Raw genomic sequence first — 15586 nt, 5'->3', positions numbered from 1 at the left:
ATGCAAAGAAATTCATAACTTAAAATGATTGATGACTATATAATGATTAATAATTAACAATAAGGACTGTATCGTTAAATATGGGGACAACTTTGAGTAGCCGTATTTATTTGCTTTTATATTTTTTTCTTATAACAAGACATGGGCTTAATAAGGCACATAATAAGGTACGCATTTTGTCCTAGAAACTCGACGTAAAGCATGTGGTTTAGACAGCATTGACTTAATCCTCCCGAGTACCAATTACGATTTCGGACAAATGCTACTAGAAAATTCACAAAGTGCGTACAAGACGACACAATTGCGAAAATAAATTGTACAGTGCGAACCTCAACGACACATGATCCACAAAGCAGAATATCTAGACATAGTCTAGCCACTGTTATTTAAAAAAAATAAAGTTCATGATCTGTGTATGGCGGCCATTTAGAGAATGTGGCATGGTGCTTACGCTAACTCCGACTTTGATGTCGAATTTAACTATCATACACTGTTTATATCGATCTGGTTTAGGCACTGTTCAAACACCATGAATGTCTATTAGACATTGGCCTATGCCTAATTTTTTTTATCTATTTCTCTCATCCTGCTTGTATCAAAAATTTACGGCAAACCGGAACGTTGCTCAAAAATGCGTTTTTTTAAATTATATAAATTCACCGCATTTATTCTGCAAGTACCCAATTGAACAACCATGAAGAGGACTCTTAAAAAATATATTTTGGCAGCATATTAACCTTTGTTTCTCGAAATCGTACAAAAAGTCTTTGAGATATTCTCAAATTAAGCCAGATTAGGGGTTGTCCGAAATGTATTTGCTAGACCTTAATGAAAGTACCATAAAGTCCCTAAAATAAAAAAAATATCAGACCTTCTTATATCAAATAGTACTTACCAATACCTTCAGATCATACTCTCGGACCATAATAATACAAAATTATGCACATGTCAACATTTAGACGAGGTTTGTTGTGTCCCTATAATTAACGATACAGTCCTTAATAGTTATTTGTTATACAAGGGGGCAAAGTTGTATTTTAACGCCGAGTGTGGAATTGAAAAACGAGCAAGTGAAAGGATTCTATAGTTGAACCACGAGCGAAGCGAGTGGTTCGAGAATAGAATCCTGAACTTGCGAGTTTTTTAACACACGAGAAGTAATAGTTATTTGTTATACAAGGGGGCAAAGTTGTATTTTAACGCCGAGTGTGGAATTGAAAAACGAGCAAGTGAAAGGATTCTATAGTTGAACCACGAGCGAAGCGAGTGGTTCAAGAATAGAATCCTGAACTTGCGAGTTTTTTAACACACGAGAAGTAAAATACATTTGCACCCGAGTGTAACACAAAACTTTTCCCCTCACTATAGCGAAGAAACTACAACGCAAAAACTGCGTTTATCACTGCTTCCAGTAGTTTCACAGGTGGTAAATCATCTTTATTACTAGATTCAACTACTTTTATCAATTTTAAAGCAGTTAATTTGGCTTTATTCAAGGTCAAATTACTTTACTCACTAGTGAATAAAATGCGTTTTTACTCACTGGTATTAAAGGACAAAACACGTGTTTCCGAGCTAGTGAGGGGAAAAATACATTTGCACCCGAGTGTTACACAAAACTTTTCCCCTCACTATAGCGAGGAAACTACAACGCAAAAAATGCGTTTATCACTGCTTCCAGTAGTTCCACAGGTGGTAAATCATCTTTATTACTAGATTCACCTACTTTTATCAATTTTAAAGCAGTTAATTTGACTTTATTCAAGGTCAAATTACTTTACCCACTAGTGGATAAAATGCGTTTTTACCTGCTGGTATTAAAGGACAAAACACGTGTTTCCGAGCTAGTGAGGGGAAAAACAATTTGTGATCACCCTATATGGAGCGTGACGTCAAATTGATGTCATCGGCACGAAAAGTACGCTCCCTGCTAATTTCCTTTTCACAAGTATATCGTACGACGTTTTTCTGTACAGATGGCCCTCTGAAGTTTCTATCTGACAAGAATTGAACCACTTTACGCACTAGTGTACTATTAGGACCATCTGTACTGCGTGCGTAGCCGAATGCAGAAACGCTCACGAAACGAAACGCTCGTAGATAAGTATCTATCTCTATCGCTCTTGCGTATTGGCGCGACAGAGCCAGACTACCTTTCGCGGCGTTTCGTTTTCGATTCGCGTCGTAGAAATGCCATTCGGCTACGGGTAGTGATGTGCAAGTTGCGGAAACTTTCCAAAAAAATCTTAAATATCTTGAAAAATTCACGAAACTTTCACGAAAAATAAAGGGAATTTTTTATGAAATGAAAAGTTTCCATCCATACAATTGTCCATACAAAGTATGGAAAGTTTCCGAAGTTTTCCTATGTGAAAATTTCAGAATTTTGGAAACTTTCCGTCGGCACATCAGTAGCTACGGGGCCTTAAAATGTATGTTTGTCTTTGTAAATAAAAGTTGATGATAGGTACTAGTCGATAATCTCATAAAGCTTCAGTTTTTAAGTAGGAAGTAAATAACCTAACCTAACCTAACCACAAAATTAAAATTTTGAAAAAACCCCCGACCGCGACATAGTGGACCGATTTTCATGAAACATGTCTAAGAACACTCCCGACTAACTCAGCTTTCAAACAAAAAAACTAAATCGAAATTGGTTCATCCGTTCGGGAGCTACGATACCACAGACAGACACACACACAGACAGACAGACAAACAGACAGGCAGACAGAAAGACGGACAGACAGACAGACACGTCAAACTTATAACACCCCGTCGTTTTTGCGTCGGGGGTTAAAAACAAGAAAAAGTTACTTAAGTATTATTTAGGTACCTACGAGTTACATAACAATTTTAAGTATGATTACATGATTAGCTATGGCGTCCCGCCAACGCTAGGGGGCGTGGGTGCCTCCACCCACGCCCCCTAGCGTTGGGGCTACAAAAGAGGAGCATCGTTCACACTTAATCTCGTTTTATCTGGTCGGCTACAATAAAAATGACAGTCTACAGCGGCTGAATAAACAGTTCACCCTGTTCTAACAATGTTTATTAGACGTCAACGCGATGAGATACGGATACAGTGCGAAAAGTGATGTTTACCTCCTACGCAAAAACGACGGGGTGTTATAAGTTTGACGTGTCTGTCTGTTTGTGTGTGTGTCTGTCTGTGGCATCGTAGCTCCCGAACGGATGAACCGATTTAGATTTAGTTTTTTTTGTCTGAAAGCTGAGTTAGTCGGGAGTGTTCTTAGCCATGTTTCATGAAAATCGGTTAGACGGTTCTCAAGTCGTCTGTATGTTTTTTTTTTTTATGTTTGTTCCTCGATATCTCCGTCGTTACTGGACCGATTTTGAAAAATTTTTTTTTGATTGAATGTATATATATGCATACAGATTGGCCCCATTTTTCTCAGAACCCAGTTCTGATGATGGGATCCTGGAGAAATCGAGGGAACTCCTCGAATCTGAAAGGCATACATATGGTGATTTTTGTGTTTTTAAAGGAACAGCATGCATTTAGGTACGGAACAGTGACATTTGGTGCAGTGGAACTGCTGATGATGGCCAGAACGGAAGTCTTCAAATCTGAACGGCACGCTTATAGTGACTTTGGTATTTTTATAAGAACAGCATGCACTTACGTCCAGAACAGTGACATTTGGTGCAGTGGAACTGCTGATGATGGTCAGAACCGAACTCCTGAAATCTGAACGGCACCCTTATAGTGACTTTGGAATTTTTATAAGAACAGCATGCACTTTCGTCCAGAACAGTGACATTTGGTGCAGTGGAACTGCTGATGATGGTCAGAACCAAACTCCTCAAATCTGAACGGCACGCTTATAGTGACTTTGGTATTTTTATAAGAACAGCATGCACTTTCGTCCAGAACAGTGACATTTGGTGCAGTGGGACTGCTGATGATGGCCAGAACCAAACTCCTCAAATCTGAACGGCACGCTTATAGTGACTTTGCCATTTTTATAAGAACAGCATGCACTTACGTCTAGAATAGTGACATTTGGTACAGTGGAACTGCTGATGATGGTCAGAACCGAACTCCTCAAATCTGAACGGCACGCTTATAGTGACTTTGGTATTTTTTATAAGAACAGCATGCACTTACGTGACAGAACAATAATATTTGGTGCAGTGGAACTGCTGATGATGGTCAGAACCAAACTCCTCAAATGTGAACGGCACACTTATAGTGACTTTGGTATTCTTATAAAAACAGCATGCACTTACGTCCAGAAAGAACAGTGATATTTGGTGCAGTGGAACTGCTGATGATGGTCAGAACCGAACTCCTCAAATCTGAACGGCACACTCATAGTGACTTTGGTATTTTTATAAGAAAAGCATGAATTTAAGTTCAGAACAGTGACATTTATTGAGTTATGTTTGTTAAGCATATTGAGTTTTCAAATCAAAGTTTGTCAAGCTTCGATTTCTTATAATCGGATTCATGAGGAATTGAGGAAACTCCTCAAACCTTAACGTATTACGTATATTCATTTGTGTTGCCATCTAATAGTTAAAGCATTAAAAGCAGTTTTAAAAAATACCTACACATTTCTACATAATCCAACATTCGCAAGTAGCTTTCACCAGAACCCGAAAGGCGACGGTTTTTTTTTCTTAAAAATTATTTTTCCCCTCACTAGCTCGGAAACACGTGTTTTGTCCTTTAATACCAGCGGGTAAAAACGCATTTTATCCACTAGTGGGTAAAGTAATTTGACCTTGAATAAAGTCAAATTAACTGCTTTAAAATTGATAAAAGTAGGTGAATCTAGTAATAAAGATGATTTACCACCTGTGGAACTACTGGAAGCAGTGATAAATTCATTTTTTGCGTTGTAGTTTCCTCGCTATAGTGAGGGGAAAAGTTTTGTGTTACACTCGGGTGCAAATGTATTTTACTTCTCGTGTGTTAAAAAACTCGCAAGTTCAGGATTCTATTCTCGAACCACTCGCTTCGCTCGTGGTTCAACTATAGAATCCTTTCAATTGCTCGTTTTTCAATTCCACACTCGGCGTTAAAATACAACTTTGCCCCCTTGTATAACAAATAACTATTATTTTGTGGTTAGGTTATCTTCAAATCAAACTATATTCTGGACACTTGTTTTGTGATAATTTTAAGTAAGTACTTTCTTTACGTGGTACCTAATGATTAAAGCTATTTCTTAACTACGTTTTTTATGAAAAGAGTCTATTGAATCTATCACAGGTTCATTACCTAAGTAATTTATCAGCGTTTTGAGGAATTGTGTAGTTCCCAGCGATTTAGAAATCGTCTTAGGCCCACTTACGCCAACCATTTAACTCGAACACACCTCGGACACTGACAATCAAATATTTGAAAGAGGCGCGTTCCTAGCACAAAGTCTAAGCTCGTGTACGTGAACGCGTACCATGCTTGTATGAGTGAAATATGACAGATTGACTGTTCGTATTTTTGACAGGTGGTAACTGTGAGGTAACCGAGAGGGGGTGAGCAGCGCTTTTAGAGGGGAGCGGGAGTGGCCATACTGTACCATAGTACTCTTTATTATACTGTGACTCGGGCAAATTCCATATAAAATGGTGGGTTAACCCTAACTCGTTGGTGCAAGTGGCCCTTAATGCCTTAATACTTACCTTCATTTTAGCTCGAAGTCTGTAAATTCTTTCAGAGAACATTTTTTCCTATTTTTCATTGTTTCGCTTTCATGCGTTTTGGCGTCTAATAAGAATTCATCCTGACATGAAAGCAAGTAATTTATTCCACGGCTTCAGGGGTCTCCACTGATTTATGTTCCGAGATATCCTTAATTCACAAAACGTTACCAGTATACCTTGAACCGGGACTGCATACAAAGTATTCGAAGTCAGAGGTCGCGTTTATACTGGTCATCTGAACTGTGGCGTTTGTCCGAAGCGTATCTCCACGGGCATTATCATGAATGCCAATTAGACTTCTAATTTGATCTCCAGGATTGAGTCGTGTCTTTGAGGATAATTCTAATTTACATCGTGTCACCAAAATAATCTGGAGGCCGATTTTTAAGCTCTGAGACATGTGTTTTCTAGGTAGAAGAGATTGATTTCGCCATCGAAAGTCTGTGGAAAGGAAAACGACTAATTGTAAGAAAATACTATTTTTGAAAAAACGAGCACAATTTTGTTGTAGAATTTTATAATGGAAATTATAAAAAGAAATTCACGAAATCAAGTGATCGAGATCAGAAATCGGTCCCCTGAATGTTATTTAAGGTTAGTTCTTGTATGTATAGTAGGTACGGAAAGGTCAATCAACCAAGAAAGTGGTTTACCAGTTCTCGGCTCTATTTCAAACACTTTAAGGTCGAAAAGTGGTAAACCACTTTTTTGGCTGACTGTACGAGCGAAAGGCATAAGGCATAATTAATTTAATATTATAATTTAATTTAGAGTTATCGTAGTTTACTATTACTTAATTTAAATACTACCAAATAACCTGGAAATATCCTAGTAAAGCTAACATCGCCGTTAGGAACAATTCCGCAACTAATTAAAACTGTTCTTGCAGCAAATAGGCCAATCAAATTAGACCCAAAATAAGCGTTTTGAGGAATTAATCCCCAGCCACCTACTGGGATGGAGCAAACTTGGATTATTTGCATTTAGAAACAAATATAACATTTCACGCTTGCTGGGAACTAGTTGCTCAAAACGCTTATTTTGTGTCGGATTGGCCTAAAAATATTAATTAGGGTCGGTCGCCTATACTGATGGATTAAAGTGAACCTAGGATTATCTTGAAAAAATATGTCTGCGGCCTAATTGCCTGGATATTTATCCTAAAGATAAATTTACTAAAAGTGCCGTGGCGATTAGACTTAACCTAAAACATCTCTCAAAGAATGGTCGTCCTATGTGGATTTCTTTAAGTAGGTATAGGAAACTAGTCTATATTTTTCGAAGGTAATTCTTAGTAGGTGTAATGTCACTCTATTACACTATATACATCGGGTTGGCTCGCCAATACACACCGCACGTCCGTCCTCTATCTCTCTCGGATACCGACTGCCATATGTACTCGAGACACCTATACACTACATCCCTTTCTTGTTTTAATTTTTTTTTTTGTTATAAATATTTAAATAATAGGTCAATTTAGTTTTAATTCAAATACTTGTCATGCTGTGCCGTGTATCTTTTTTTTTCTTTTTAATGAACTACGTTTCTTCTAATTGTCTGCCCACTTTCGTCATTCCTAACTTGATCATCTCCGTCTTTACCACTTAGTACTGTATGTGAAGTAGTTATACTTAGGGATTAATTTTCTATCTTTAGTCATATGTTTAGGACATTCCGGTCTGAGGGTTGACTCAGAGCGGACGCTGCACCACCACCTGCAGTGTGTACTCAAACATACTTGTGTGTTTTATTAACTACAATTCCTAGATGTCAGTCTCACTCCTTCTTCTTTAAATCTGTTACCTTTTTCAATTCAGACTGTTTTGAAAACTAGATTAGTACATTTTTTTTATATACATATATGATTGTTTTTTTTTTTTCTTCAATAGCATACAATATAATTGTACAATGCAAGCATCGCACATTTCTCGCGTCAGCATTAAAATTAATATAATTATGACTTGATTAGAATTGCTTTGCATTGCTTGATTGCATTTGCATGCATTTAGTTATGTTTTATTGCAAATAAATAATGATTGATTGATTGATTGATCGCTGTATTTGCGATTACGCTATACATCGATTTATGCATTAGTTTACGTTTATACGTGCTCCTAGCTAGTACTCAGTATACCTTGGTTTTCAATAAATTTATAAGTGTATCAAAAATCAGTGTTTCTATCAAGACTACCATCAACCATCAAGAATCATATCATCTAAGGTGTACGGCTCGTACAATAATATTTCACTAATTTCATACCTTTTCATGATTAACATTTTTTTTTTTTTTAGGTCGCTTGTCAGGCGTCTAATGTATATTAGGTAATTATTGATGATAACTGATTGTATCGGCCCTATACTTCATTATATGCACCTATTATTGCTAGTAACTAGTAAATAGTACATATAAGTATTTAGTTATAGAACCTAATGTATCTGGAGCCTCGTCTGCCGACAAACCATACTCTGGTTTGGCAGAAGATAAATTTAGTTGTAGGTTTAGTTTTTGAATAAACATTTATTTCATTTTTCATTTCATCTAATGCAATTCATAATACTTACGGATATTATAATGTTTAGTTAGATCTACTCATAAATTTAATTATAAATTGCAGTGCATAGTTATTAAAACTTTTACTGTCTACTGATTTTTTTTTTCTGGATCGAAAGGGCTCGTGATTCATTACATTGTAATACATAGAGATACTATATAGAATATGCATTAAAATCCTATTCAGGGTCACGTATCCACTTTATCGTTTTATTGATTTTGTTTCATCATGATCAGCTTTCTTTCTCGTAGGTACTTTGTACCACACAAAGTAATCAACGATTAATTTTCTAAAATAGATAGCTGTTCATATACTATTTAAGAAGTGCTTACCCAATTGACCCAATTATACTAACATCCGATTTATATCTACACAGTATGTATATATTTTAGATAACACTTTTCTTTTAAAGTATTTTATCAACATCTTTTTTTTTATTATTATTATCTCTTTATCTATCTTAAGATCTTAACTCTTAGGCTAGGCTAGGCTATTTTATAATATGATTATTAAAGAAATTACAAAACCACTTTTTTTTTTTTTGGCTGATTGTCGATTGACCATAGTCACACCTGATGGAAGGTGAAGATATAGTCGAAGATGGAGCTCACCGATTCATTAATACTTAGCATATTCACTTTTATCTTAAAGAGACCGAGGTCGTATTTTTCTGGGAACATCTATGGTGGGAGTGCATTCCATTCCTTTGATAAAATATTATCTAAATTATTACCCAAATATTATCTCCTTCATTTACTTCTTTGCGCTGTTAACCGAACAAATCAGCATGCCCATTTACAAGGCATCAAGTCATACTGAAATTGACCGGAGTAACAGGAGTAACAGAATACTTACACAGCTCACCGAACTACGAGGTAGTTTAGTAGGTAAGCACAGTGTTTCTCCCAAGGTACCACGATTTGAATTTGTTTTTGCAGCTGTGTCTTTAAATTCCTTCAGGAGATGTTATATCTTGACAGACTCAGCGTTTATTTATGTGTCACACGGAGAGAAAAACAACTAGATTTAATGTTCGTTCAACATTTCTATTTTTATTTTTTTGTTAAAATTGCGCCTTCGTGTTCTTTCATTCCAACTACAAGTTTGATGTTGTTAAGTGTAGTTACACTTCCTTCTACATTTTTTTTTTATACCACGTCGGTGGCAAACAGTTATAGGGCCTCCTAATTGAAAGCGGTCACCGTAACCTATGGACGCCTGCAACTCAAGGGGTGTCACATGCGCGTCGTCGACCCATTAGAAACTTGTATACTCCTTTTTTTTTAGAACCCCATACTGTAGTTCATCGGGGAATACCTTGACATAGCTCATTCCACAGCCGGAGCGTTCGTGGGAGGAAATATTATTGTTTTTTTTTTTTTTTTAACCAATCTTTTATTTAAACCAACAAGTCGATTTTGTAAAAGCACATGTCAAATATTGATTTAAACATATCTTTGGCTGATTCAATAAAATATATTTTAACAAGTTTGACCTTGTTGTTTGGTTCGTACAAATTCGACTTGTATCATCAATATTGTGATTTATTCCCTTTACTAAAATATTATTGTTTCAAACAGATAAACACGCAACAAGACGAGTTTGTTAGATTCACAAGGCAAATTTCTCTCAGTTCACCCTTAACTTCACATCCGTCTATCAATCCATTTATATATAGAATCATGTTCCCTAACTTCTAAATAATGTGCATTGTAAGTAGTTAGGTACCTAGATAATTGACGTGAAGCATTGAAATCTGTGATTATTTAACATTTTACAATCACTACAGACAAAGCTGATTCAGCCGCTGATTGTTGTCCTTTTGTTCATTTTCTTGACCAGACGAAATAAGGTCACTAGTGAGATTTATTTTATAAATTTACAAACTTAGGTTACTAGTTCGCTTGGAAAATCTTTAATATGTATTAACGAAAGAGAGACCACATTTCAATATCCTCCCGTGAAATTACGCAAACAAGTTCAGCATTTTTTTCTATATTAATTCAATAGAGGCTCACAGATCCATTAGTTTATTTGTTTTAACTGGACACCTGACTTGTATGAGATTCACCTACATAAATCTCTGCAGTATGTACCTATTACCCTAACTGATAACGAGTACCTTCAGTACCAATATATTTTTGTAATGATTTTCAACTGACGTAGATTGTCTTTGAAAATCTATCATAGATCAACTTAAATAGGCATGTCTTTCTCTTGAGGTCACCCATACTGACAAAGCCTTATTGACGGTAAGCAGAGTTAGCAACTTCTTTTTTTTTCCGCGTTGTTGAAATGTATCAAGCGTTCGCTTAATTTTATTAAATTCAGCTGCACCACTACGTGTTTTTTTTTTATATACAATGCAATGTCAAACCAATGAACTGTCTTTTTTTTTTTTCACTCTTTTCACTCTGATTGACGTTAGCGGCATCTAGGTATATAAAGAGTGCTCTTTTCCAGCGCTCCCACCGAACTCCTACTGATGTAGGATCACCTTCGCTGTCAAATGCCTCCAACGACAATTAAGAAGCCATACTGGACTTTCATGGTTGCAACCTGTACCCAATCAATTTAATGATTCTAACTAACACAAGTCAAAATATATTATATTGAAAATATTTCAACTTATGCTATCTCAAAGTACTCGGTCATTGTACTTGAGTGTTTTACTGGGGTAGTTGTCTCAGACTCTCAGGCACTGGATGCCTTGGTATTTTTTTTCTTTCATATGTGTAATTTATTTCGGTTTCAATTTAATGATATTTATTGACCGACGTCAATCTACTATTATGACAATTAAAGGCTCAGATAGTATTTATCATCTGATCTAAGCGTCATTTAAGCGCACGTTCAACCAGTATAACGGTAATTTACTTCGTGTTTAGGTTATTATCATTAAGCTCATATTTGCAACAATTCAATGTTCAGTTTTTTTTTTAATTGCTGTTTAACTATGTTTATAACAATTTAATGACCAAATAAATATATCTGCTTTAACCAAGGTAAGTATGTTTTTTTTTTCATTTATTTTACATGACAATTAAATGTCCAGATTCAGTAATCTGCTGGTTCCACATATATCTATATTTATCCTCATAAGGCTAAAGTCATGTCAAATTAATGACCAGATACATTTTATCTGCTTTGAATGAGCCGTGCACACTGTACAGGTCAGGTCATTGTTATTCTGTTACCAGTAGGTTTTTTTTTTTTTCATGACAATTTAATGTCCAGATTCGGTAATCTGCTGTATTAACTAGCTTAATAACCAGAATTTCTGTTATCCAATTCACACACATGACAATTAAATGTCCAGATTCTGTAATCTGCTGTTTCCAAATTCGCAATTTAATGCCTTATTTTCAGCCACAAATGGCATAAAATTTCATAGTATTTAGATGCCATTTAAATGGTCGATACTAAGCAATACAATTGAATGTACAGAGTGCACCTCCATGTGCTGTTTCCAAATTCGCAATTTAATGCCTTATTTTCAGCCACAAATGGCATAAAATTTCATAGTACTTAGGTGCCAATTAAATGGTCGATACAATTGAATGTACAGAGTTGCACCTCCGTTTAATGCCTCTTTTTTTTTCTGCCGACTTTACTGACAAAGTAATTTAATACTTAGGTGGAAACTGCTTATCATAAGTGCTTCAAAAATGTGTTTTTTTTTTTTTGTTCTATACCGTGTTTTTTTTTCCGTTAAATTTGACACGTCGTTAGGAATGTTTACATAAGTCAATCCGCGACAAGAGTATTAGTCACGATTTTATGGCATGTTCAATCAATTCAAAAGATTCACGTTCAAGTGATAATCTATCTCTAAATAAGTGTTACTTTCCCGACATATGCATAGATCCTTTCATTTGCAGCTATAGTTCAAATAACCACTTAATGAAGTCGTGACTTACGTTATTATTACGTAAATTCACCCCTGTAAGGAAGTATACTTAGGTAAGTATTTATCTAGTTTGTTTTGGTTTTCACCTTACTCTCAAACATCGACTAATGCTACCATAGGACATTTAAGTGTGATGGTTGTACAACATTTTATCATTCAAGTAAATGCCTTATTTAGGTAAATAGCTTAACCATTCATAAATTTAGCAACATCACATAATTTTGTGTATTAAACCAACCAACAGGTAGATGGTAACTTCACTAATTAAAAATAAATATCATTTCTTTTGGTTGGACGGAAATTATTGTAATGATTCCGGGCTGTGATTTATGTAAATAATAAATCAATTCTATAAACCCACTACACATAAACTCAAATAACATTTTGGTACCTAAAAACATTTGGCAATCTAGGTAGGTAACCAAACCGTTTACTAGGTAGGTAGGAGCCACACACCGACACCTGTATAGGCATGACAATCTAGGAAGGCTGGCCGTATGTTGTCAATTGCCTCAAACATTTTATTAATTGCATCGTTCGGTTACCTGTTTAAGGTTTATATTCGCACGGTTGAAAGAAATAACATTTCATTTATTTTTATTTGGTTTTGACTTAATTCTTGAAAAACTGCCGTTATAATCATTTCGCTTTGTAGTATTTAATGAACACTTTCATTTAGCTTCATTACGTTCCGAAACTACTAAGAATGCCAGTAATTTAAAACGGCAGGTAACCAAACCTGTTTACAAAAAGATAACGGTGCATCATGGCGCATCGTTACTCGATTTTATAGGTTATGTTACTTATGTTTCTATCCCATCTTTTCCGAATACTAGATTCACGTGGTAAGTACTTGCTTTTATCCTCGTCGCCACTTGTAATGTCACTCTATTACACTATATACATCGGGTTGGCTCGCCAATACACACCGCACGTCCGTCCTCTATCTCTCTCGGATACCGACTGCCATATGTACTCGAGACACCTATACACTACAGTAGGTATAAAAGTTAGTTCCCTGAGTGAACGTTCACAGATTGCACCCTACCGATAGTCAGTCAGACAGAACAAGTAACCATAGGGCAAAGAATAGTATCCATACTAATATTATAAATGGGAAACTGTGTGTGTCTGTTTGTTTGTCCGTCTTTCACGGCAAAACGGAGCGACGAATTGTCGTGATTTTTTAAGTCAAGATAGTTGAAGGGATGAAAAGTAACATAAACTACTTTTTGTCTATTTCTAATGCAAGCGAAGCAGCGGGCATAAGCTAATATTGAATAGTATGAAAGTAACTTTTTCCCCTCACTAGCTCGGAAACACGTGTTTTGTCCTTTAATACCAGCGGGTAAAAACGCATTTTATCCACTAGTGGGTAAAGTAATTTGACCTTGAATAAAGTCAAAATAACTGCTTTAAAATTGATAAAAGTTGGTGAATCTAGTAATAAAGATGACTTACCACCCGTGGAACTACTGCAAGCAGTGATAAACGCATTTTTTGCGTTGTAGTTTCCTCGCTATAGTGAGGGGAAAAGTTTTGTGTTACACTCGGGTGCAAATGTATTTTACTTCTCGTGTGTTAAAAAACTCGCAAGTTCAGGATTCTATTCTTGAATCACTCGCTTCGCTCGTGGTTCAACTATAGAATCCTTTCACTTGCTCGTTTTTCAATTCCACTCTCTAAAAAACAGAAAGATATGATGATTTTGGCCACTTCCAGGCTGCGAAAAAGCGCCATCTAGTTTAAAATCGTTAATCGTTCGTTTGCTCCTCTTATAAAACAAATGGCGATCGCATGTTAATTTTCTTCGAATGCCGCACAAGTACTAAGCTTATTGTGCAAGCTGAAGGAGCCAATGATCCATTGAAATCGTACATTCAGCCTTGCATCAAATGAGGTAGTTCTAATTGGTGTTTCATATTGTTGTATATGCAATAGTGATGCGGCATCTAAGTTTTCCACCTCGAAAGCCAATGGGGTCATTATTAAATACACGAAAAACCATAGAAAATTTCAGCATTTGCGATTTTGTTCAACAAAGGACCCATGGTACAGCAAAAGTAACTATGCACAATTTAAAGTAGACAAAATTTGTAATTAAATGAGACTAATCTGGTCTTGGTACGCCAAATAGTTTCGAAGATTCAGCTTCTCAAAGGTTTGCAATATGAAGTAGGGTTAGTTAGTGAAATAAACATAGTTAACGATAAATGAACTAGACTGGACCTTCGAATCTACAGCACTCCTTTAGGAGAAAGCTTACCGAGGTAGTATTTCTCCGTCAACTGATCAGGAATGTCAAAATCGTCATCTGATGGTGGATCATCATCGAGTGGTTTATCAATATTGGCACACACCAGACCTGGTACCTACTTTACCGCAGAATTGTCCACTGCAGTAGGTGCAAACAGCTGAGCTGTTGACACCTACTTTCTGGCAACCACAACTGCTGGTACAACCTTCTTTGTAAGTACAGAAAATTGTTCATTTTAAGCAGAACCTGAGGAGTTGGTGGTTCCAACGTCGGTTGAGACATGAAGCCTTGTGGACTCCGTAAAAAATCATATTCAGTATGGATTAAAAAAGCTTAATACACCTTCGAACAGCTACATCTACTTTTCCCTTTTGTCAAAATTGTGCGAAACTTTCAATGACCGTATCTCAGTAAATATATGGCTTACCAAGACAAAATTATATTCATAATAACGATAATTTAGTAGACATCAAATTTTTCATAGCCACTTTTGCCGTTATAAAGGTTCTTGGTGGTAAAATTTAACAAAGTCAGAAAAGGTCCTAAAATTTTATGGATTTTCATGAATTTAATTATGACCTCATCGGTTTTCGAGGTGGAAAACTTGGATTTGACATCACTATTTCATCTCTTATAATATATAATACAAATTAGAACTACCTCATTTGATGCAAGGCGACACCCCTTAATCGATACCATTTCAATGGATCACAATGACAGCCGAAGGACCACTTGCGCTAGAACGGAAAGGGGCTGGCCGATGTGCCGAAACGTTTGAGTGAATTTCAACTTTTTGACAAACAGAAATATCTGCACTAGGCTTAGAATAAATTTAAAATTGGAAAAGTACTGCCTTGGGTAAGACTGGAACTCACAGGCTCTGGATCCATATTCCAGCGCTCAGCCAACTGAGCTACCAATTTTCAACCAAGCCAGCGAAAATGAATGTTTAAGTGATCTCCGAGCTACCTAGAAATTAAATAAATATAAAAAATAACTATTGGGGACACCTTACAACTTAGCCCCAAACTAAGCAAAGCTTGTACCTACTATGGGTGCTAAGCGACGATATACATACTTAAATAGATAAACATATACTTATATACATAGAAAACATCCATGACTCAGGAACAAATATCTGTGCTCATCAAGTCATCACACATATGTATAAATTGCCCTTACCGGGATTCGAACCCA

This window comes from Leguminivora glycinivorella, chromosome 8 (assembly GCF_023078275.1).
Source record: "Leguminivora glycinivorella isolate SPB_JAAS2020 chromosome 8, LegGlyc_1.1, whole genome shotgun sequence".
NCBI classification, from domain to species: Eukaryota; Metazoa; Arthropoda; class Insecta; order Lepidoptera; family Tortricidae; genus Leguminivora; species Leguminivora glycinivorella.
Note: the sequence above shows the minus strand (reverse complement) of the source record.